This window comes from Chamaea fasciata, unplaced genomic scaffold (genome assembly GCF_029207755.1).
Source record: "Chamaea fasciata isolate MVZ Bird 193981 ecotype frontalis unplaced genomic scaffold, bChaFas1.0.hap1 SCAF_2, whole genome shotgun sequence".
Classification (NCBI taxonomy): domain Eukaryota; kingdom Metazoa; phylum Chordata; class Aves; order Passeriformes; family Sylviidae; genus Chamaea; species Chamaea fasciata.
Genome location: NW_027094087.1, coordinates 46,193,709 through 46,216,322, shown reverse-complemented (window position 1 = coordinate 46,216,322; position 22,614 = coordinate 46,193,709). Strand labels below are relative to the sequence as shown.

The 22,614-nt window shown below is 41.7% G+C and overlaps 1 protein-coding gene across 6 annotated transcripts in view; it reads right to left on the bottom strand.

The window, feature by feature from the left end:
• WASF3 (WASP family member 3) overlaps nucleotides 1-19,632 on the bottom strand; it is a 65,816-nt gene extending 46,184 nt beyond the window's left edge. For 5 of the 6 annotated variants that reach the window (XM_066175917.1, XM_066175912.1, XM_066175915.1 and 2 more), the window contains exons 1-2: nucleotides 19,554-19,632; nucleotides 561-651 (exon numbers count right to left, since the gene is read on the bottom strand). The gene's annotated coding sequence lies outside the window, so the exon portion shown is untranslated. Of the gene's footprint in view, nucleotides 1-560; nucleotides 652-2,602; nucleotides 2,679-19,553 lie in introns of those variants that run through there. The other variant, XM_066175914.1, reaches the window with a different exon arrangement.
• Between the last annotated feature and the right edge of the window lie 2,982 nt (nucleotides 19,633-22,614).

Sequence of the window (22,614 nt, the reverse complement as noted above, 5' to 3'; positions counted from 1 at the left end):
TCCTCATCGAAAGGTGCCTGGTGTTGTGTGTGGCAGCAGAGATAGATTGGGAGCAGGGAACTATTTCCCCACACAGCTAGTTTAATATCAATAAATACAAATCTTTTATTATCCGTTGCACTTTGATGCAAACAAACATTCAACCTCGGCAGATTTAGTTTAAATCTCTTAGACAATACATCAACAAAGTACAGATTATACAGAGTAAAAGTAATTAACAGATGCAAATTTATAAATCCAGTATCTCATGAACAACCACAAATAAAGTAAATTTATTTTGGTTTTCTACACAATAAGATTAGTATTTAAATATTAGAGTCTCCTGGGTGAACAATGCCTTCGACATTTGTTTCAGGGCCTAATACAGCACATCTTCAACGTCACAAAAATATAAACCTCTGTCCCAAGGCTAACTCAAAACCTTTGGGACAAGTTTCCAAAATTCATCACTGGTCTTCAGTTTGAGGGACTTATCACAGTCTTCAAAGCTATTTGTAACAGATTCGCACAAATGCAAAGTGACAAGGAATGTTCAGTAAGAGCTCTCTTGAACAACTTACCATTTAAAAAGGAGTGCAGAATATCCGTACTGTTTATGCGTTTGAGAAGACAGCTGTTCTCTAACTTCCTAGCACACTCAGGTGGTTTTTTCTGCAAACAAAGACAAATTTAAGTCTTTCAGTAACAGACAGATTAAAAATATGCATTAAAAATGGGGTTCGGTGCAGTGATCAGCTAAAAAAAAAAACTTAGTAAAATACGCTTGAGTAGAATCCAGACAGTTTTAACTGTTTTGTGCTAAATATTTCATGATACAGCTTAATTTTTTTTCCAAGGTAACAAAATAGCTTGTGTTATTTTATAATCAATTTTTAAATAGAAATATGAGCAGAGAAAGCAACATTTACCCACTTGAAGACTGTGGGGATGGAAAAATGATGTAATGGCCTACAGTAATGCACAATAAAACAGCAGGCTTAAATCCCTCTGAGATTCTTCACAGCAAATTAAATATTACTGAACAGAAATCCACTAAAACGGACTAAAAAAAGCAATGAAAATCTCTTGCAAAAATTAAGTAGTGAGATGTTTCCATGAAAATATTACAGTTCCTAGCATCAAGAGAACATTGTGACTTTTAGATTAGCATTTAATCGTACACTAAATTTTTATAAACTCAGGTTTTTTGCAGTTAAGATATAAATGCCCGTTCTGCAAGAACTGTATAAAAATGATCTCTAAAAGAGACCACTAGCTTAGAGGTGGCTGACACTATTACCATATTTTAAAGGGTGCTACTATGCTTTTTTTTGCCTAAATATTTTAGACAATTAAAATTTACAAGAGGAAAAAAACTTCCTTATCTCAAGGATACAGTTATAAACTGTGATTTTTAAGAAAGACAAAGCATCTAGAAGAGCAAGACACTGTTAAAGTCACCACACAGATTTCTCAAAGGCAAGACAGCAGTGTCCTGCTTCCTCACTGTCACCACCTGCCCTGCTTACTTTCCTTCATCTTCCCTCAGAATATCACAGCTTTAAAGTGCCCAGACCTTGATTCCACTAAGCACTGGTGCAGTAATCACCTATTCCAAATAAAATATTGTCCTCTAGTTAACTTGCTCACAAAATCTACCACTTTGTCAAGGTCTTGGCCCTCACTTAAGTGTTCCTGTGCTTAGAGAAGAAAACGTCTTAAGGAGACACATTATAATGGCTCATATGCATAGAATTCATTCATATTCTCATTACCAGGACAGGTGTACCATATGGAGAAAGTGCCTTCCAAACACGGCTTCACAATCCCAGTTAAATTATGTCAGGCAGGATCCTATTAGCCTAACTCTACACAAGATGGACATGGACCTGCTGAGGAGATTCCAGGAAGGCCACAATGATTACTAGAGGGGCTAGAGCAACTTGTCCTTTGAAGTCAGAATCCTGGAGAAGAGAAGGCTTCAGGGAGACTATACAGCAACTTCCAGTACCAAGAGGGGACCAACATGAGAGCTGGAGATGGAGTTTTCACAAGGACATGTAACAAACACAACGGGGAATGGCTTTAAACTGAAGAAGGGTGTATTAAGCTATATATTGGAAAGATATTCTTCACTGTGAGGGTGGTGAGACACTGGAATGGCTTGCCCAGAGAAGTTAGGAAATGTTCAAGGCCAGCTTGGATGGGGCTTTGAGCAGCCTGGCCTAGTGGAAAGTGTTCTGCCCATAGCAATGCACTGGAACTAGATGGTCTTTAAGATTCCTTCCAACCCAGGCTATGCTGTGATTCTGTGAGTGACTTCAACCAGCAGGGATTTAAGTATGCCTGTGGCTCAAAAAACAGTAAATCTGCTTTAGAGCAAACAGCACTACATTAAAAACACTACAGAAGAGACATCATAGGGCACATGCAGTACAAGGTGACTGGAACTTTATACACATCTTAAACCCTCTACTACTACTAGGATGACTAAGAATGTATTTACACATTACATTATCCTCAGCAGCAAAGGCACCTTATGAAGTGCTCAGTTCCCCACATGAGCTGCATGTTTTTGTCCACATGCTGCAGTTTACCACTTCCATCATTTACATCTACGCACCATCTGCAGCGCTGCACAACATAAATAGGATCCCTGAATCCATCCTGTGATGAAAGAACTCTTCACTCAGATCAACAATATAGGACCTATACAGGGATGGAAAGAAAGCTGAGAATTACCACACCATGAGGACAAGCCTCAGCTTTCACAGTGAAATAAAATCAAATCAACGATCTCGACATATATTTTAATATAAATCCTGACCTGGTTAAATAAAAACATCAAGATGTGGTTAATGTCAGGCAGTTTTAGATCTTTTTTCTGTAATCAGATTTTTGATGGTTTCTTTTAAGTAGAACACTGAAAAAGACCCAGAGACAAAATGTTGGACTCTCTCTGTGTTCTGCATTTAAGATACATAGCTGAAATGAAAACAAAAGATACAGAAAGGAAAATATGTTTTGGTACACCACTAACAGTCCAGCAATACCTATCTACTGCCCAAATGTAAAAACACACACGTTCCCTTTTGAATGGATTCTTTCTTTCTTTCCCATGAAATCCCCAAGGAAAAAAAAAACAAAAAAAACAAAAAAAAACAAGAACCCACAACAAAAGCCATTATAAAAAGATTCTTACTCATTATCAAGTACATCACTGACTCCTCTGCCAAGTGCCCCATTCGATGCATTCATTTACTAATGACTGACATTCAATGACTTACAGAAAGTACTAAACGATTTTACAGGATACGAATTTAGACACACAGAATGTGTCTGAATTCTAGTATGAAATTTATATCCAGCTGAATTTTGTTTAAAATTGATGTTTTAAAGCTTTCTAAACAAAACTCCTAGAAATGAGGATATGATAGGCAAACAATTTGAAAAACAAGCTATATGGCACACAGAGGATTACTTTAGAAATCCACAGGAAAAAAAAACTAAAGGATTTAATGCAAGACATAACTTTTACACAGATTGAGGATTAAAAGTATCCAAATGGCAGGTCATCATGAAAATGGTGAAAAAAGGATTTTATTTTGAAGTCTGCTTTCTGGGGTGGGGGGAGGGTTTTTAAAAAATGTTCTCATATATGGAGACCCAAAGCTTACCCACTATAGTTTGAATTCAAGTAACTGCATTACCAATGCATACACACAAAAAAGGAAGTGGTTTAAAACCTCAATACTGGTTTGCCTTGTTAAATTTGTGCATGTATTCAATCTTAAAAGCATGAAACTCAATCTTACAAATTATTGTAACTCTGACAGGTTCTGAAGTCTTCAAAGAGTAGAACCAAACATCAGTTGGTGGCTAGGCCCCCCTTGATCTTAAGTACTTCTACAGTCAGATGGGGACTTTTCTGTAAAAGAGCCATACAATCAATTACTTAAAAGTAAGGGGCCTCCTAAGCAGCATTTATGAAATTGATCAAGACAACTCAAAAGTTTCTTATCTTTAAACTAGACTTGTTCCATATCCCAGACTTCAATTCGGGCACAGAACAGGAGCAGCATAAAGACATGGCAGCTCATGTTTTCCAGGTGGTCTTTAATTAAAGATTGACTCGCTGTTGTCTAGTCCAAACACTGAGTCTCTACAACATCAAGAAATGCAAAATTAGTTGGGATAAACACTGTACTTGGAGTGCAGAGAGCAAGCTGCCCTTTGACAAGCCCTCAAGGGACAATGTCCCTCTGCATCTTCCTGAGAACCACTCTGACAGTCAGACTTTGTCACAGCACCCAGTGGTGTCCTTTGCCACCAATTCCTTCCGAAGAAGGAACAAGTTCAAGCTCTTAAAGTTTTTCTTCAGAGCACAGGCAGATAAATTAAAAATATCCAACCTGTGTGGAATACCTCGTGTCTCCTTTATGCCATTTCACTCGCTGGATTATTGTACAAGTATTCACTACTTGACTGCGTATAGCAGTCCTTCAGTACTGGACAGAGGAAATCCATCTAAACAGCAGGCTTGCAAAACCCTAAACATCCTGTGGAACTTATCTGAGGTTAAACACTTGATCTTCAGAGATTTCTGCAATCTACAAAAGCCAGCCCATCAAGCCCAGGAGCCAGCCAGTAACACAGTGGTTTGTCAGACATTCTTTGCAGGTGAGAAGTATGACCATCCCTACATCTATCACCTCTTTGGTGTCTCAACAAGAGGCTTGTCCTGCAGTACACCCTCTTCTTATGGTCAACACTGACTCTTTACTGCAAATGAAGCCAAACAAAGATTATACCACAAATTACTAGTACCAACCACAGGAGACAGGAAGTAGCTCTTATCTTTGATCCAAAGATAAAGGGTTCTTCCACTACCAAGAAAGACGAAAGGAAAGACAATACCTCTGAGAAGGAAGAGATTTCAGATGAGGTATCAATATCAAAATGTTTTCAAACACTTGAAAAGCTTTGCTGGCAGCATTCACCATCCCTAAATTCTTCACAGATAACAATCATAATATCACAGTACAGGTCTTTTGTACCATCAGTCTGCTCCTTCTCCAGAAGGTCAGAGTACAGATCTTTAAAGAAAAGCAAAGAGCTCCCTCCTAGCTCCACTCCTAGCCTGTAGACATGTCTCCCTAATGCTTCACAAAAGCATTAGGCTTTACTGATGGCTTTACTCAAGTGAATCCCCACTCTCATGTAACAACAGTAAAAATGGATCACCTTGACAGAAAGCATCTCTGTAATTTCAGTTGTTACCCACCCAGCATTACATAGCACAGTTTTTCAATTACGAGTATTTAAGAATATGTTTTTTTAAAATAGGTCCCTTGAATTCTACTTTCTGGAGCATTCAACCTCACTTCTTGTTCTTAGCAGACACTATTAAAAAGCATGAACATCTAGACGGATGCTTTGTGTAAGTACTCCAGACAGAAAACCTATTGGTTCATTAAGGGGATTAGTGCAAGGCTAGGTGATGTGACTTTCAAGTTAAATGCTTCATTAAAACACCTGAAGTTGGTGACAAAATCAATCAAGAAACATTGTCAGGTCATTAACAGCCAACATTCAAATCAAATACCAGATTTCACCTTCCGCTGGACAAAACTTAATATTTTCTTCACTCATACTTCTCCAGAAATAGTAGAGGGTCATGCAGGTTGTACCCTACAGTTTCATGTCAGAGAAGAGTAGCAGAGCAAGGGAAGCATGAATCAGCACAGGCCACAGAACCCCACTGAAAAGCATTAGTCAAAAATACCATATATACACACACATAAACCACAAATGAGACACCTCAAGATCGAAAAATGAAATCTAGTAGGCTTCAGAATGTCCAGGACAAAAAGGGAAATTAAACAAAACTGATGTGGTTTTTAAAAACGGGGAAAAATACCACACCAATAGGGAACTGCAACAGCAAAGGAGGCAGCACCAAGTTCCTACTAAACGACTCAGCATTGCCATGGCTGACAGCTAACTTCAATTCCATGGAATCAGAATTATGCAGATGGTCACAGCCTGGATCAAACAAGCAGCTGCTCTCTCTTGCACACCCCATTCAGGGCCAAGACTTATTTTTCACATCTAGATCTAGCTGAAAGCAACCACTCACATCATTCCATGCCTAATTCCCCCACAGTTTGATGATAAAAGAGAAATGAAAAAACGTAAGAGCACTCAAATTTAATGTTTGGAGAACAGAAGGCACATCCTTCATCCTAGCAGACAGAATGATGCTTTGTGATATAGAGCTGTGCCTATAGAAAAATTTTCACCTTCCCTGTTATTATGTCCTCCTAAAAGGCCACATTCTTTGTTAAAAAAACACAACTCAGTATGAAGCTTGCTTCCATTGGGAACTGCTTTACGATCCCTTAAATGACTTTTTAAAATATATAAATAGCAAGAGGTCTAAAAAAAAACTGTTGGACTTGTGAGAGATGATTAAGTGACTGCTAGGTAAATTAAAAACAATGGGATTCAGTGTTGTTTGTTTTTTTTTTCCCACAGAATTACAGAATGGCTTAGGTTAAAAGTGACTTTTATGATCATCTTGTTCCAACCCCCCTGCCATGGGCAGAGACACCTTCCATTATTTCAGGTTGCTCAGAGCCACCTAGCCTTGAACACTTCCAGGGATGGGGAATCCACAACACCTCTGGGCAACTTGCTCCAGTGCCTCACCACACTCTGAGTAAAGAGCTTCGTCCAATCTACCTTCTTTCAAAGAGAGTAGATAAAGCCGGTACCTCTTTTCTTGTCAAGCAGCCTTCTCTTCCCCAGGCTGAACAGCCCCAGCTCTCCGAGCCTGTCTTCACAGGAGGCGTGGTGCAGCCCTCTGATTATTTTCATGGCCTTCCTCTGGACTTGCTCCAACATGTCCACATCCTTCTTAGGCTGGGGGCCTCAGAGCTGGATTCAGCACTGCAGGTGGGATCTCACAAGAGCAAAGCAGAAGTGCAAAATCACTTCCCTCAACCTGCTGCTCCGGTTGCCTCAGTCACAATACTGATGGACCTGGGGGCTGCCCAGTCCCAAGTTGGAAGACCATGAGTATAGAACAGTGACCTTCCATTTGTGGACACTGAAATTCTACGGGACCAGCAGTCTTGGCTGAATATTTGCAAATGCATGGGACATGATGAGATTCATCCCAGAGTTCTGATGCTTCAGCAGCAGCCCTGTCCATCATCTACCAAAGGTCTTCAGAGTTGAGTGAGGTCCCTGATGATCCAGATCGAGTTTTACTCAAATTTACAAGATGGGTAAGAAGGAAGACCCAAGAAACTACCTTTCTATTCATGTAGCCTCAGTTCTTGGAAAAATTATGGAGGAAAAGATTATACTGGGTAATACTGAAAGGCATTTAAAGAACAATGCAATTATCAGGCACAGTCAATATGGGTCCACAAAAGGAAAGTCCTAACTAATAAATTTCATAACCTTTTCTGATAAAAAAGAAGTCATACATCTAGTGGACAAAAGGAAGACAGTAGATACAGTTTTTCTGGATTTTTAGGAAAGCTTTTGGTACTGTCTCTCACAGCATCCTTCTGGACAAGTTGTCCAGCTGCAGGATGAGCAGGTTCATGCTGTGTTGGGTGAAGGACTAGCTGAAGGGCAGAGCTCAGAGGGTTGTAAAGTGAAGGGGGCTACATCCAGCTGGTGACCAGGCCCCAGGAATGCTCCTCAGGGGTCAGTTCTAGGGCCAGTCCTGTTCCTGTACTTCCCAACGATCTGGATGCAGGAGTGTAGTGCACCATTACTGAGTTTGCTGGTGATACCAAACTGGGAGGTGCTTTTGTGAGGAGCAGGGAGGTTTACAGAGGGATCTACGCAGATTGGAACACTGGGCTATGATTTACAGCATGAAATTTAACAAGTCCAAATGTCAAATTTTGCACCAGGGATGAAGTAATGCCAGACACAAGTATGAACTGGGAGAGGGATCTGGAGTACATGGTGGGCAGAAGGTCAGTCTGAGTCAGCAGTGAGCCCTGGCAGACAGGAGGGCAAAGCCCATCCCAGGATGCATCAAACAGCATCACCAGCCAGGCCAAAGGGGAGATTATCCTGGTGCATTCAGTGTTGGTGTGGCCTCATCTCAAGGACTGACTGCTGTTCCTGGCTGCTCAATTTATGAAAGTTGTGAAGGTGCTTGAATGTGTCCAGAAGGGCTCAACAAAGCTGGAGATGGGGCTGGGAGGAAAAGTCCTGTAACAAGTGGCTGAGGACTTAGGGTTTGTCTTGTTTGGAGAAACAGAAGCTGAGCAGTGACCTTACTGCTCTCCATAGCTTCCCGAGGAAGGGATGTGAAAAGGGAACTATTGAGCTCTGCTCCTTGGGACCCAGTGACAGGATACCTGGGAATGGTTCAAAGCTATGCCAGGGGAGCTTCAGGCTGGACAGTAGGAAGTGTCCATCACCAAGGGAGGGGTCAAACACTAAAACAGGCTTCCTAGAGAGGTGGTTGATGCCTCAAGCCTTGATATTGTTTAAGAGGCATTTGAACAATATCCTTAATGACATGCTTTAACTTTTGGTCAGCCCTGAAGCAGTCAGGCAGTTGGACAGGACAACGGCTGTCAGTGCCTTCCAGCTGAAATACTCTCATCAACAGCTCTCTCATATGCACATACTTAGGTATGCATGCAGCTAATAATGTAGGTAGTTCTCACTATTTATAAAGCCTTGTGTATCTACAGATAAAGATCTCTCTACATACATAAAACCAGTATGTTTTACCACTAGGAAGATATTTGTAAAAAGTGTGAGGTTTTCCCCCAATTTTAAAGTCTCAAAAAGCATACAATTTGTTTTCAAACAGACGTAAGTATCATACAGATTAATCACTAAAGAGCCACCATTTATAAAATTAAAATTCAATGCAATTAAACAGTTAATGATTCCTTACAGCTGACCTATGGGGTTCAGTCAAGGACATTATTATGTAAAGAAATAAGATGGGTGAGAAGAGAGGGACAGAAATTAAAGCATTTTAACAGGTGAAACCTATGTATTGAATTATTCCATTTTACATCCCAGCTGGAAAGCTGTTCTTGAAAGAGACTGGCATACTTAAACATTGGCTACACAGTTCAGTTCTATCCCAGTTTCTCTAGGGTTTTTTTCCCTCCCTCCCCTTGTTTTTGAAGGGCCAGATGCAACAGGCAGTTTTGTTTGTTTCTTTTGGGTCTTTCTTTATAAACATTTTTATTTATAAGCTAGTTAAACTAAAGCAGTTTTGCATGGACCTGTGACCTCAAATCTCACTCAATGTAGAAGAGCTTAGCAGTTTAGGAAGATCAAACAAATCACCAGAAATCTAGAAGTATGTGAAATAAAGTCCACCTTTTCTTTTGAAAAGAAGGCTGAAGTAGCTTAAAACCATCATGCCTGCTGTTACCATGAGATTTTTATGGTTTTAATTAAGACTTGATTTCATAAAAAGGAATTTTAAAATAGTTTTTTAATATGGGTAATGAAACATACCAACCTCATTATCCTAATCACATATACCATCCAGGTCATCTACTGCCTTACCATCAGATTCCACACCACACAGCTGATACCAACTAAAGAGACTAGTTTTACCTGTTCCCACTACATATTCCCATAAATTCAGTAAATCCTATCCTTCAGATTACTTCACAGTGACATCCACAGCCACGTTTAGTATTTTCTACTGGGGAGGGAGGAAGAAGAGGCAGTCAGCTGCCACAAATGGAGCATCTTACAAAGTAATTTCCAATAAGAGATTTCTCCATAATAATGTGATTGCAGGTAAATTATCCTATTGTGGATTGGTTTCTTGTCTGCATCCCTTCCTCAGTCTTCCAACAACCAGAAAATACCCATTTCAATTTTGCCTTCCTCTATTAACATTTTGAAAACTATAAATAATTTAGATTTCCAATAATTAAATACAGATTTACATCATGTAAGATGCAAAATATCTTGACTTTTAGGGAAAAAATAAACATTTAATGTGGCAACTGGTTGCTGAAAGGCATGGGCTGCCAATAAACATGCAAGAAATTTTTTTTTTTTTTTCATCTGAAGAGCAGCTATTCTGTTTAACTCTGTGTGGGCAGAAGTGGAGGCACAGGATGTGTCACAGGAAGGAAGGCATGCCATGTCCCAGGGCGAGGCCATGACTGCCCAGGCAGCAGCTGACAGCTCCAAAGCAATGTATGGCTTACATTTGGAAATGGAAGCAACCACATATTCTGGTTATTACTGACCACTTCATTCTGGGATGAGAAGAGAGAAAAGACAGCAGGAAACCTTGCCCAGCTTCAAACCCACCTCCCTATAAAAAAGCAGAAACCACACAATGCTTTGAAGAGTAACAACTCCAGTTGCCAGAGAGCATGGCCAGAGCTGCACAGCTGTGACACATGCCTTCCTCTTTCCCTCTTCATTTTAACAGCTGCTTGGTGCTGGCAAGAGAGCAGCAGAGAAAAAAAAGGCAACCAAACAAGGGGAGCTCAATTAAAACTACTGATATGCAGTGCACTAAGACTTTGTTCAAAGAGCACCAGCACATGCACTGCAGATGGGTGGAAGGTTGCAAGTAAAGCCACACCAGATGGAGAACTTGGTGCCTTTACTCTTCTACCACACCTGACCTCGGTTTGAAATGCTCATGCAGCTCTTCAGACATGACCTCTATGAACAACAAGTGCTGAGGAGGTGTAAGCACCACAGTCATTTGAGCCGGACATTCACATAATTACAGGTTTATGAAACCCCTAGCAAATTCTGCAACAACTACAATGAACTAACAGACCACCCAAGAAGACATGGAACCTTGTTTGTTTGAAGGTTTTTGTTGATGTTTGGGGTTTGTTGTTTTTTTCAAAGCCTCCTTTACGAAGTACCACTTAAAACTATCATCTGATCCCAAACAATACACTGTTCCCTTCCGTGCAGATGCATGCTGGCTTTGTTATTTTAGAAAACCTTGCCATGGATTACCATGGGAATCACACTTTTTTTTTAAGAGGTGATTGCCCCCAACACTTCAAAGATCCTGTGTTTTCACAACTACCTCATTTTCAAGTATAACAACAGTACAGAGATATTTTGCCCTTCAGAAAGACAGTTATTTATTTAAGAGTGGCCTATTACCAAGTTAACATGTAAATTAAACTGTTCTGCAACAAAACTACTACTTATGGGCCAGCTGTTCCATAGGTCATGTTCTCTTATAACCAGAATCACCAAAAGTTGTTTCAAGCCTACAAAAAAACATACTGCATAAGGTTCCCACTTTGGCCAAGTTCGTTCTTCTTTTAACACCCAATAAGCATCTGATTTAAATCACTAAGTCCTATATGCTGTGAACAATAAAAGAGGAAGAACACTTCTTTATGCAGAAATGAGCAAAAAAAAGCATGGAAGGCATATTTTAGGGAACACTACTAATATTATGCAAATTAACTAATCGACAGTGAATTCAATTATTTCTACAATCTTATCTTCCTACAGTTACATTTTAGTATTTTGTTCAAAGTGGATTTAGAAGCCTCAAAAATACACTTCTAACAAAAGAATGCTTGTCCTTCAAGCTTCGTATTTCAGACAAGCTTTTGTTTGAAGGTTTCCTCCATATTTCAGCTCTCAAATAACAGGTTAAACATCCTAAAGGGAATATAACAACTCTCAATAACCCTCAATTAAATTCAGTAGTTTTATTCCTCTAGATTCAACACCCATACTTCTGACCTTCACAGTTCAATCTCCCTGATGTTTCCCAGCCAGTGCTACAGCATGTCATTCTTCTCCTTTCTTAGCCTATCCCTATAGCTGAATGAACCCAGACAAGCTGCTTTGAGTAACCCGGACTGCTCTATGCTGAGTTTATTGTTCTGTGATGAGGCATGAAGAAAGTTATCTTTGACCAACAAATCAAAGCTGTTCACTATTTAGACTGTCATCCCTTAAGTTCACAAAACCTAATTCAGTGTACTTTCTAATGCTTCATATTCAAAAGCATTAACTGCAATAAATCCACCAAGATGAATAATAGTGGGAATACTCAAACTATGCATTTAGAGACACAGGTCTTACACTTAACATCACCATTACCCAAAGTATAAAATGAGGCTGCATTTTTTAAACCTGAACCTCAACATTTAAGTTTACAGGCTGCCTATGTGCTTCTCTAACTTCCTCAGCTCACTTCACTGAGAAAAACACTTGCCAAGCTTGCATTAGCATTTAGCAGCTTTGGGGCTAACTCTGCTTGTTGCTCCGACCTTGACAACCAACTGCATGGACACACTATTATATTTAAGCTTCCAGAAGCATTTAACATTTGATTCTGCTGAAAATACAGTTCTACTATATGTTTTGAAAATAAAATCACTTTTTCCTCTTTCAGAAATCTATGATGATGCCAAACATATGCTTGTTTTCCAAACAACAACTGTTTAAAAGAAAGAAAACTCTTTCTGATGTTCCTGCCAAAAACAACATTCTGTGGCTTCAAGAAATTTGATAGTAAGCAGTTCACTCAGCTAAGGGAAGAAGGATTTACATTTGGCAAAGATTTACACTTCATGTCTTGCATCTACTTCCCTCCATTTTAAATTTCTTCGGGGATGCATGTGGCAACTGGGAAGGGTTTTTGCTGCGGTTTGGTTTTTTTACATCTCCAAGTACTTTACTCTCTAAAAATAAGGCATCTGTGGGTTTTACTAGAAATGACACAACGCAGAAGTTCATCATAATGTTCATCTTTTTTTATGGGGAATACTAGGATATAGAAGAGAGTTTCGAAGGGAAGTAAAAGACTTCAGAAAAAAAACGCATCAGCGAGAGTCTGCAGCAAGAGGAAGTGGAACAGAAAATTCAAATGAGGAAGTGGCACACAAAACATTAACAGCTTCATTTTAAAGCATGGAACAGGGAGAGAAAGCAATGGATTTGGGGTTTCAGCAGCCATTGTCACAGGCAGCAGTAATACTACACACCCAGTAAAGGTAGTTATTTCACTGCTCTCTCAATAGTTTCAGATTAAGAGACAAAGTGGCTAACAGAAATGAGCAGATTGGACTATATACTACATAAGGTTTATTTCTGTACATTTCAGAAAGCCAAGGGTTTAAGATGAGGGTTCAGTCTGCTACAGTACTTGACTCTGTCCTTCATTAATAACTCACAGAAGTACTAACTGGGCCAATTTACTAAATAATGTAAAATATTTAGTCCATTCCAAGGAGCTAAGACAACAGAATTTCTGAAATTTTCCCCAGCTGTGGTGTCTTACCTGCCTCTCACCAGTTTTTGCAGAGTTCTAAATCCCATTGAACAGAACCGTCCCACCACCCTCCAAGATACAAAAACTACTGAAGACTGCTAAACCTGCTCCAGCATCAAGCCAACTAGTCAGACAATGCTTCAGCCAGCTGAGTGACCAAGCATGACACCAAGCTGCAGATCCAAGCACGCTTCAAGGCCCTCAGAACTGTCAGTACAGCAACCAGAACAACATTCCACAAAGTACACACCTTCTCCAGTAAGATGGCAAGTATTCTAGAAAAATGATCAGAATCCCAGTGATGTTACACTAGTGTTTCAGATGCAGTTATTTCAGGATAATAAAAATCCTTAAGGCTAAAAACTTAACCACTTATTAGTCCACCAACATGGAAGCTTCTCTTGTCATTATCAGTGCAAATCCAGTTCAGAAATTCAGCAACTAGACATGAAGGTCTGTCTTTATGAATAGCATAAATACCTTGAGCTATATAACTAGGTGTAGCTCCTAATATTCAGTGTGTGCTTGTGTGGAGCTACCCACCCTGAATCAAGAGATACCTGAAATTTCAGCATAGTCTGCAAGAGCATGAGCAGTGCTTGATGACAGATGCATATGTTATCATAGCTACACTTCATGTGAGGGCTCCAAGATTATACCTCAGTACATTCTCAGGCACTCCTCTGGAAGGCATCTGTAGCTCTTCCTTTCAACCTCCAGGTATATCACACCATGCCCAAGCTTTGCAACCCTTTCTTTACTTGCTATAAACATACAGTGATTGCTACAGTGAACATGCACAAAACCTGTAGAATTGGAAGGGAAAGTTTCAAGAGAAGCAAGCTGGCTGAGCAGAAGGAGACAGGATCTCTTCCCTCTAGGGGAAAAAAAAAAGAAGCTGCTGAAACGCTAGTTCCTGGTTCCTTCTGCCAAAAGGGTGGATAGAAAGCACATAGCATGCACAGCTGCTTGTCTAGCAATGCAAATACCTTTCTCCTACTACTCAGTTAAACAACCTCAAACTGTAACCAAACCACTTGTGTAACGGTACCAAAACATCCTCTTTAAATATGACTTAAGATTTAACTGCAGCTCCACTCCAGCACTCCAGTTGGCATCCAGAGGTGAAAAGAAACTTCAATATTCCATGTGCAGAAAACATTGATACAACAGAGTCTTCAAAGTCAGCATGAAATCAAAGGCTTCATTTGAAGTGATGTGTTCTTGTCCATGTTTGCAGCTGTTCAAGCATTCAAAGCAGCAGCCAAGCTTTAAAAAGAAAAATACTACTTTCCCAGAAAATACCTCTGTAGTAAACCTGTCCTGATATAAGTTCAGGAGAATTTCAACATTCTATAGAAAACTCATCAGCAAGACTAACTGCTGTAGAAAAAACAAACTAAAAAGCCACATTGTCACTAAATCCCCCCCTTCTAATTCACAAGCTCAAACTTCATTTATCCATTCACATGTAATGAGGCAGAAGAACTTCTCAAAGAAGTTTCCAAAGGCTGTTTGAAGTTTCAAAATAAAACAAGCTTTTCAGGCCTTGTCTTCTGGCACATTAGTCCCCACAGCTGCCTGTTGCTCTGTTAGGACAACACCAAGTCCACAGCAGATGAATGGTTTTCCTCAGCATCACTTCATACTCACCTTTTCAACTATGGGATTTCAAAACCAACATCAAGAAATCCATTCCAATACTCAATGGATACTATTAACATGCTTTGATGTATTATGCATCACCCATTACGCACACAAGCTCTTCAACTATTATTTGTTTCGAGCAAAATGGTTTGCCACTGTGAATATGCCCAAGAAACCTGGGATTCGTCACTGAAGTACTGAATAACACTCAACTCTTCTGCTTCTAAAACATATCCTTGAAAATGCAAGAGTAAGTCAGTTCAAGCATGCAAGTGGTATGACTATAACGAATACTCAAAACCAAAATATTTAATAAGATCTGGCATACGAAGCTTTACATTCAACAGAAACATATGCTGTCCCTTGTCACTGAATTTGGCTACCAAATCTCTGTTAGAATAAAGAGTTTATTTGTTAGATAGGAAGGACTCCGAGAATCTTCAAAGAGTTACTAAAATTCTGCTGAACTGAGAGGTTCAACCAAAAAAAAAAAATCCCCATATATTCTGGGTCATTTCTAGACCCAGAAAACACCATCAGTTCAGTGGTAGAATATTTCCGTATGTGAAAGGAAAAACTAATTCACAACATGTTGAAATTCCAGACACCTGCAAATCCTTAACATAAATAAAAACCAGCAAATTCAACAAATATTTACCGTACTTAGAGACCTTCAAAATAATTCTCCAGCTACCTCACCTGCTGAAAATAAAGAAATCAAAGATAAGCTCCAAGTCTGCAGCTAAAATCAGCACAAAGGCTGCCATTTTGATCTCCAGCTGCTTGTACAAATTTCTTAACTTCTTCCCAAACATTTTGGTTCTTCTTTTGGCAGAAGAAATTACATCCATCAGTAGTTAAAAATATTTCAACCATTTCAATTTTCAAAAGAGGGGTGAAAACCAGCTGTGCTTTACCAGTTAAGAAAACAACCCAATGCAGCATTTCAACAGCTTTTATCAAAAGTTGCCTTAGATATAAACAATAGTTAAATGTGAAGGAAAACATTTGGTTAAAATTTAACAAATAAGTCTGGTGTAACGAGGTTATTGTCACTATCACCTCTGAAGGCAGACTAAGTTCTCAGGAGAGAATGTAAGTGCTATGGCAGTTCTGCTACAGAGCTAAGGCTCGAGGTGCTTTAATTTAATTCTTGGTTGAGACACTGATTTTTCCTAGATTACAGGTATTCTGTATGTGAGACTTCCACATGGAGAAGTTAATAGTCACCTTCTACCTCCACCTTTTCTTTTAAGAGAATAAGCAGTGACAGCCTGCAACTCATCATACTCCTTGTTAAGGGAAGCTTCCAAAGGCAAAGCACAGTTACATCCTACACTGGAAGACATTTGTAATCTGATCCTATCAATGATCTCCGTGCACTGAATGCCATTTAAGGTTAGAGAACTAAGAAATTAGCCTGACAAAACCAATCAGCACTGTACACTAATCTATTTCTGCTATTGAGATAATTAACAAAACTTAGTATCATAACCCACTGAGCACTCACAGCCTGGTCAGTAACTTACACAAGTAGTGCAATTCATGGGACACACTGCCTGTAGCTCAGGATCCTAAACAAGCAAAAATAAAATAAAAACAAGTCAAAAGTAATGACCACAACTTGTCTAATAATTTTAACTGGAGCCACACATGAACCAGGAAGTAATAACACATCCCATCTGAACTGAAAAGTCCAAGAAGAGTTGTATTATCCAACCTGTATTAGATACCAGTGCAGTTACAAGACAACATTAAGTACGCATCAGCCAAAGACAGGCCTGCAAGAGCAGACTGAAATTACCTCCAACAGTATTTTTTGCTCCTTCCTCACGCAAAGCAGTCAAGAGAATTCTGGAAGACAGTGCTCTGGGACTGCTCAAAAGAACAAAAGCGTACACTAAGATGTGACTGCTCATGTAGGGAAGTTTAATCAAAAAACAAAGACTTGCAGAGGCACGAAAGCTAATTAACTGTCCAGACGACACCAATACAGTGATGGAAACACTCAGCCACCATCAGCTCCTCTGGAATCCTTCACTAAAGTATCTGCTCTGGTTTGGTTAGCTTTTCAGAAACCCTGTCCTTCTCATCACTGTATAAGATACTTCAAAACACTCTATCATGTGTCAGATGATGACTTTTCTTTCTCTTTCCTCCATACAGCAATACTGCCCTCAGACAATGTTATTCTTGTTTCAGAAAAGTAAATGGCATGTTCCTTCTCACTGAGCTAAAGTAGGCACACCAAAGAGTAGCTGATGTACAAAGAGTTTATATTGCTGCTCCTAAAATCATCATCCCTTGAAGCATGTTTTACAGACAAGGCATATACTGAAAACCAAAACAGGTTTATGCTGTTATTAACCATGAAATGCCACGTGTTATACCATATAAATCAAACAAAAAGCCACAGTAACTTATTCCTGCTATGAAAATACCTTTTTAAAGCACAAGCAATTCTATTTCTGGCATGTAAAGTCATTTTTAATACTTCCATGGACAAATAGGAAGATTAACAAAGACTATTCAATTCCTGTAACTATTGAGTATAATCAAGACTATTGTTTCAGTATCTGATTAAAAAAATGTTTTCTATTTTCTCTTTATTTGAGGAAAATAGCCATGGAAAACGAGAAGAGGACTGGCTCAATTATACATTATTTCATGTACAACAAAACCTCTGTGTTCACTGCCCAAAAACTCCATTCATACTGCCGCTAGCTATATAAACACAAAAGTAATCTTCCAGCAAGGGACAGAAAAAGTTTGCTTTGCACAACTCATCCTCAGAATTCAGCTGGAAACAAATCAAGTTTCCACATCATTTAAGGGAAACATATTATGGTCCTAGTCTCAAATGAATAGCTGCAGAGAAAACATCTTCATTCTTACTAAGAATGACTTGGGGCCTGTGGGCAGATAACTGTCCTACCATCTTAGCATATCTTCTTCTGATGAGAACTTAAAAGGGAAAAAGCTGGAGCATAACAACTAACAAAGCTCAGTTCTACAGCTCGAATACAGGGTTTCATCTTCAATCCTTCAAGTTTGCCAGCACTCTAACCAGAAAATTTCACAGATTTCCAGCCTGAGCACTACTCTAGCATAATGATTTTGTATCATGTCAGCCTCCATATATTAGAGACCACACAACTTTGGATCTGAACTACAGATCACCGTAGTGTGGGGCAGCATGCTGGAGGATAAGAACTGCAGTCTTGTTCCATTACTTCATCCCTCTCTTCAAGTACACTCACTATTAGTTTATGGAAAACACTGTATCAGCCAAAGTCCAAACAACAGTCTGTCTCCTCTAAATGTAATATTTTCTGATTCCCTATGCAAAGTTTTAAAAAGAAGACCAGTCTTGCATGACAAGCAAGACAAAACAACCTCCTCATTCCTAGATTCAAAGTTTCTCAAAGTTCCTGACTGCTTTCATAATTTGCCCCCACCTTTCTCTTACAGGAAGGAATACTGTCCCCTCATTCCCTGCATTTTACAAAAGAGGCACAAAGAACTACAGCTTCTTCCTACTGCACAAACAGCATACACACTACTCCATCTGTGCTTTGAAGTGTTTTGTATCAAGGAATCTCACAACTGCATCCAATAACCCATCACTCTCAAGTACTGGCCCCACTTCACAGACTACTGCTCAACCTAAAACTATCAGCCCTTCTCCTGTTATCTGCAGCGATTACTGAACTATATCAGAAAGGAAGAGAATAAACAAAGCATTTCTTTACTGCTTTTAGGTCAGTGTTAGACATTGAGCAGTTGAGATAAATCCCTGTCTTCACATGCCTGCACTCACTCAGACTCCAGACTTCTTCCCAGCGACACATTTACTCAAGAGCCAAGTAGGAAAAAACAATTTAAAAAAAAAAAAAACCACACAAAACCAAAGAAAAAAAAACCAAACAAACAAACCAAAAAAAAAAAAAAAAGCCAAAACGTGGGGCGGGGAAGGGTCTAAAAGTTCCCAAGCTGTCAAGGACTCCCAGCGCCCTTCAAAGCCAAAGACGATTATTTCTAAGTACTTGAAGAGCGGGAGACATCGGAAAGCCCGGCCGGTGCCACGCCGCGGGGCCGCTCTCGGGGGGCGAACACCAGCGGGGAACGAGCCCCGGGGAGGGCGGCTCCCGGGCACGGGCGCCGAGTTCCCGCTGCCCGGCCGGAGCGCCCCGGGGAGCAGTTCGGGGCCCCGTGCCCGACACCACGCACGGAGGGCTCCGGAGCCTCCCCGCCAGAGCGGCGGGGGAAGGGGAACGCGCCCCGCCGCTCCGGGGACCGGCGAGGGGCCGAGGCCGGCGGGAGGACTCGGAACAAAGCTAAGGCGAGAGGGCCCGAGGACGGGCAGCTCAGCCCGGGCCAGCGGAGCGCAGCCAGCAGCTCCGGAGCGACCCACCGGCGCCCCCGCCGCGGCCAGGAGGAGAAAGGGGGTTCCCGCAGGGCAGCGCCGGGATTATCCCCGCGGGCTGGAGACCGCTAAAAACCGGCTGCTCCCCCTCCGCGCTCCTCACAGGCGGGGAAAGGACCCTCTAGGCGCCTCTGAGGGCCGTCACCCGCCCTCCTTGCCCTCGCTGCACGGTGGCTGCGGGGGGCTCGAGCAGAGCCCCGCACCCACCTGGCGCCGCGTTCCGTTCCATCCCGCTCCAGCCGCCGCCGTTCCAGCGCTCCAGCCGCCGCCGCCTTCGCGGGCTAAGCCGCCGCCGCCCCGCCCCCTCAGCCGCGGGCTCCGCCCCCTCACCGCCCTTATGGCTCGTGCGCGAGGGGCGGGGCGGAGCCTACCAATGGGAAGCAGGGTCCTGCGGCGTCGAGCGCTGATCGGCGTGGGGAGCGACCAATGAGAGCACCGGGGGGCGGGGACATCTGTCAATCAGGGGCCCCTACCTGAGGCTGACGAGCGGCCAGGCGCTGGGGATGGCAATTTTGTCCCTCCTCCATCCCTTATCCATCCCTCCCTTCATCTTTTCGTCTCTGTCCCGGCCGGCTTTCCCCTCCTCGCCCCTTCGACTGCTGCCAGCCCCGGCCTGGGTCCCGCCCGGCCCCGTGAGGCCGCCCAAGAGCCCAGGGTGTGGCGGCTGCCCGGGGGCCGCCAGACGGCCCCCGAGACCCACGTGCCCCTCGGGAGCAGCCGCCTCTTCCCTCAGTGCCCGAGCCGCCCCTTCCCCGCCCGGCCCCGGCTGCGGGACAGCGGTGCCCAATCCCTCGCAGTCCCCGGGGCCATCTGGCGCCTCCCCCACGCCGCTGGCGGGGTCGGTGCTGTCACCCACCCACCGCCCCGGCCCCTTCCCTGCCCGCAAGAGGCCTCTGCGGCGCTTCTGCCCTCATTCCCGACTGCCACAAGCACACCCACCCCCGCTGCCCTTTCCTTGCCCTTGCGACCCAATTCCTGCTGAATCCAGCTCCTGGGCATCCGGGCCCCCAAGAGATCCATGTTTGTCCAGACAGGCTCTCTCCCCGCTGGGCAGGTGCATGGCGAGGGCTGCAGCTGCCGACCCGGCCCCAGCGATGTGCCCCTTGCAGCTCTGCCTGAGTTGCCGTCCTCTGTGGTTATCCCTGCAGCGGGGGCTTTTGTTGCACGCCGCAAAGCCTTTAGGAAAAAAGTAGGCGGGAATGTATCACGTGAATCAGATTTTGGAGGGGCAGGGTGGCTAGAAGAACTGCTAAATGAATTTTAGTAACTAATGACAACTAACACAGGACACCCAAAACCAGCAAGCTCATGAAGACGACGACCAGCTGCTCTGCCCGGTTCAGCAAGCTGTCCAGATCGATAGAGTCTCTGCTTGGCCTTCATATGGGACAGAGAGGTCAGGAGCACCCCCGCGGTGATGCCTCGGAATAATGCTCTCCAGAAGAGGAGCAGGCAGGACCAACCGGGGTGATGGGCAGCAGATCTAACCAGCTCCGCAGCCCCCTCATCCGTGGAGGCTCAGACTACTCCGCTACAGACACTTGGACCCCGAGGAGCGGTGAGGCTGTGGTGTCTCAGGCTGTGGATAGCTGAAGGGGCAGCCAGTGTCTCTGGAGTCATATTGAATAAATACTATTTAGTCAATAAAAATAATCACAGCTGAACAGAGAGTTTTTCAAACACCATCTCCAGTCAATTGGCAACCGAAAGCTTACTGAACTCAAACGCAGTTGTACCACTTCAGTTACCCACATCTTGCCTCACAGCAAAGTTGCAGGCTCACAAGCACCTCCTTTTCACAAAAAAAAAAATTAAATAAATAAATAAATAAATAAATAAATAAATAATTAAGGTTGCTATAATTTTCAGAAAAATTATTTGTATTTGAGGTACTTGTATCAGTCACGGTAAGAAGCGACAGCTGAGAACCACTGCTGTAATCACTCCAGATTACACACCAAAAAGCAGCCAAGCCAGCTTTGAACTGCTAATGGTGACAGTTTTATGATCGCTAACAAAGTAAACAGAAAAGAAGTCTTTAAGTAACATAACCCTAAAAGAAGGAAGCAGCAGGCTTTTTACTCAGCATAAGGGCTTAGTGGGACAAAAATCCTAAGAGCAAAATAGTCTCAAGGTTTTCAGAAAAAAACCGTTCTCTATCCAAAAAAAAAAGAGTATTTTTCCTAAAACACATATGCACAGCAAGTGGAAACTCTTCAAAGACTGTAAAATAAAACAGAGGGAAAATGACTTGCTGTTGTTAAAATACAGCTGCATTCATGCTTGTTCAGTGGTCCTTTTTTATGCTGAAAATGGGATCTTGAGTTTTTCAAAATATTAATTTGAAACAGACCGATGTCTCCCAGTTTTTCTGCTCCATCAATACAAGTAAGTAGCCTGTGTGATGCAAGGTATTAATTAACATTTATTTCATTCCGGCTGCTTCCCAGTCTCCTGGATTACTTCTTGGCTTTCATTTTTCTCCCCTGTATTCATGACATTTTTAATGCCATTTTTAATAACATCTAGATCTTGTAAGAGAGGAACTCAGGCACAGCTTTATTACTGCTGCTTTGACCTTGTCTTTGAATTTGCAAATAAGGCAAATCTGCCAAACAATTTGTGTTGAATTGGTATTGAGTTTTCATTAAGAGAAAAAGAAAGGTGGTTAAATTAAATGAAAGGAATAATTGAATCAGCATTTGTATGAACCAATGTTATTTTTAAGTTAAATGATGCTTCAGAAAAGCCCTCTGAATGCAGTAAATAGAGGTTTAGACTGGCACACCAAGAGATATCCAGGATTGATCTTCTATTAATTTCACTTGAAGGAAGAACCAGACTTCAGAGGGTAATGAAAAGGGATGGTTATTGGAGACTGTCACCAAGATGAGTTAGTGGAAGTAAGCAGGACATTTTCTTAATGTCTGCTTATAATATCACTTGTTTAGATCAAATTTATAAGGACCTCCTTTTCTTGAATAGTTAATTTCACACACACACAAAAAAAAGATACAGCATAAGAAGAAACAATATTTTGAAAGCCTGTTATACAGCTTTTTGCTTCCTGCTGGAGAGCACGTTTCATGATATGAAAACATTTTTGTCTTTCAGGAAACACAAAATTGCTGAATAATGTTAAAATAAATAGTGTTGCGCAAATGATTTACAACGCCACCAATAATCATTACAACATCTCTGATTATTAATGGTACATTGATAGGCCCCTGCAGAGTTTCTTGCTGAATCAGCTTTTGAAATAAATTGC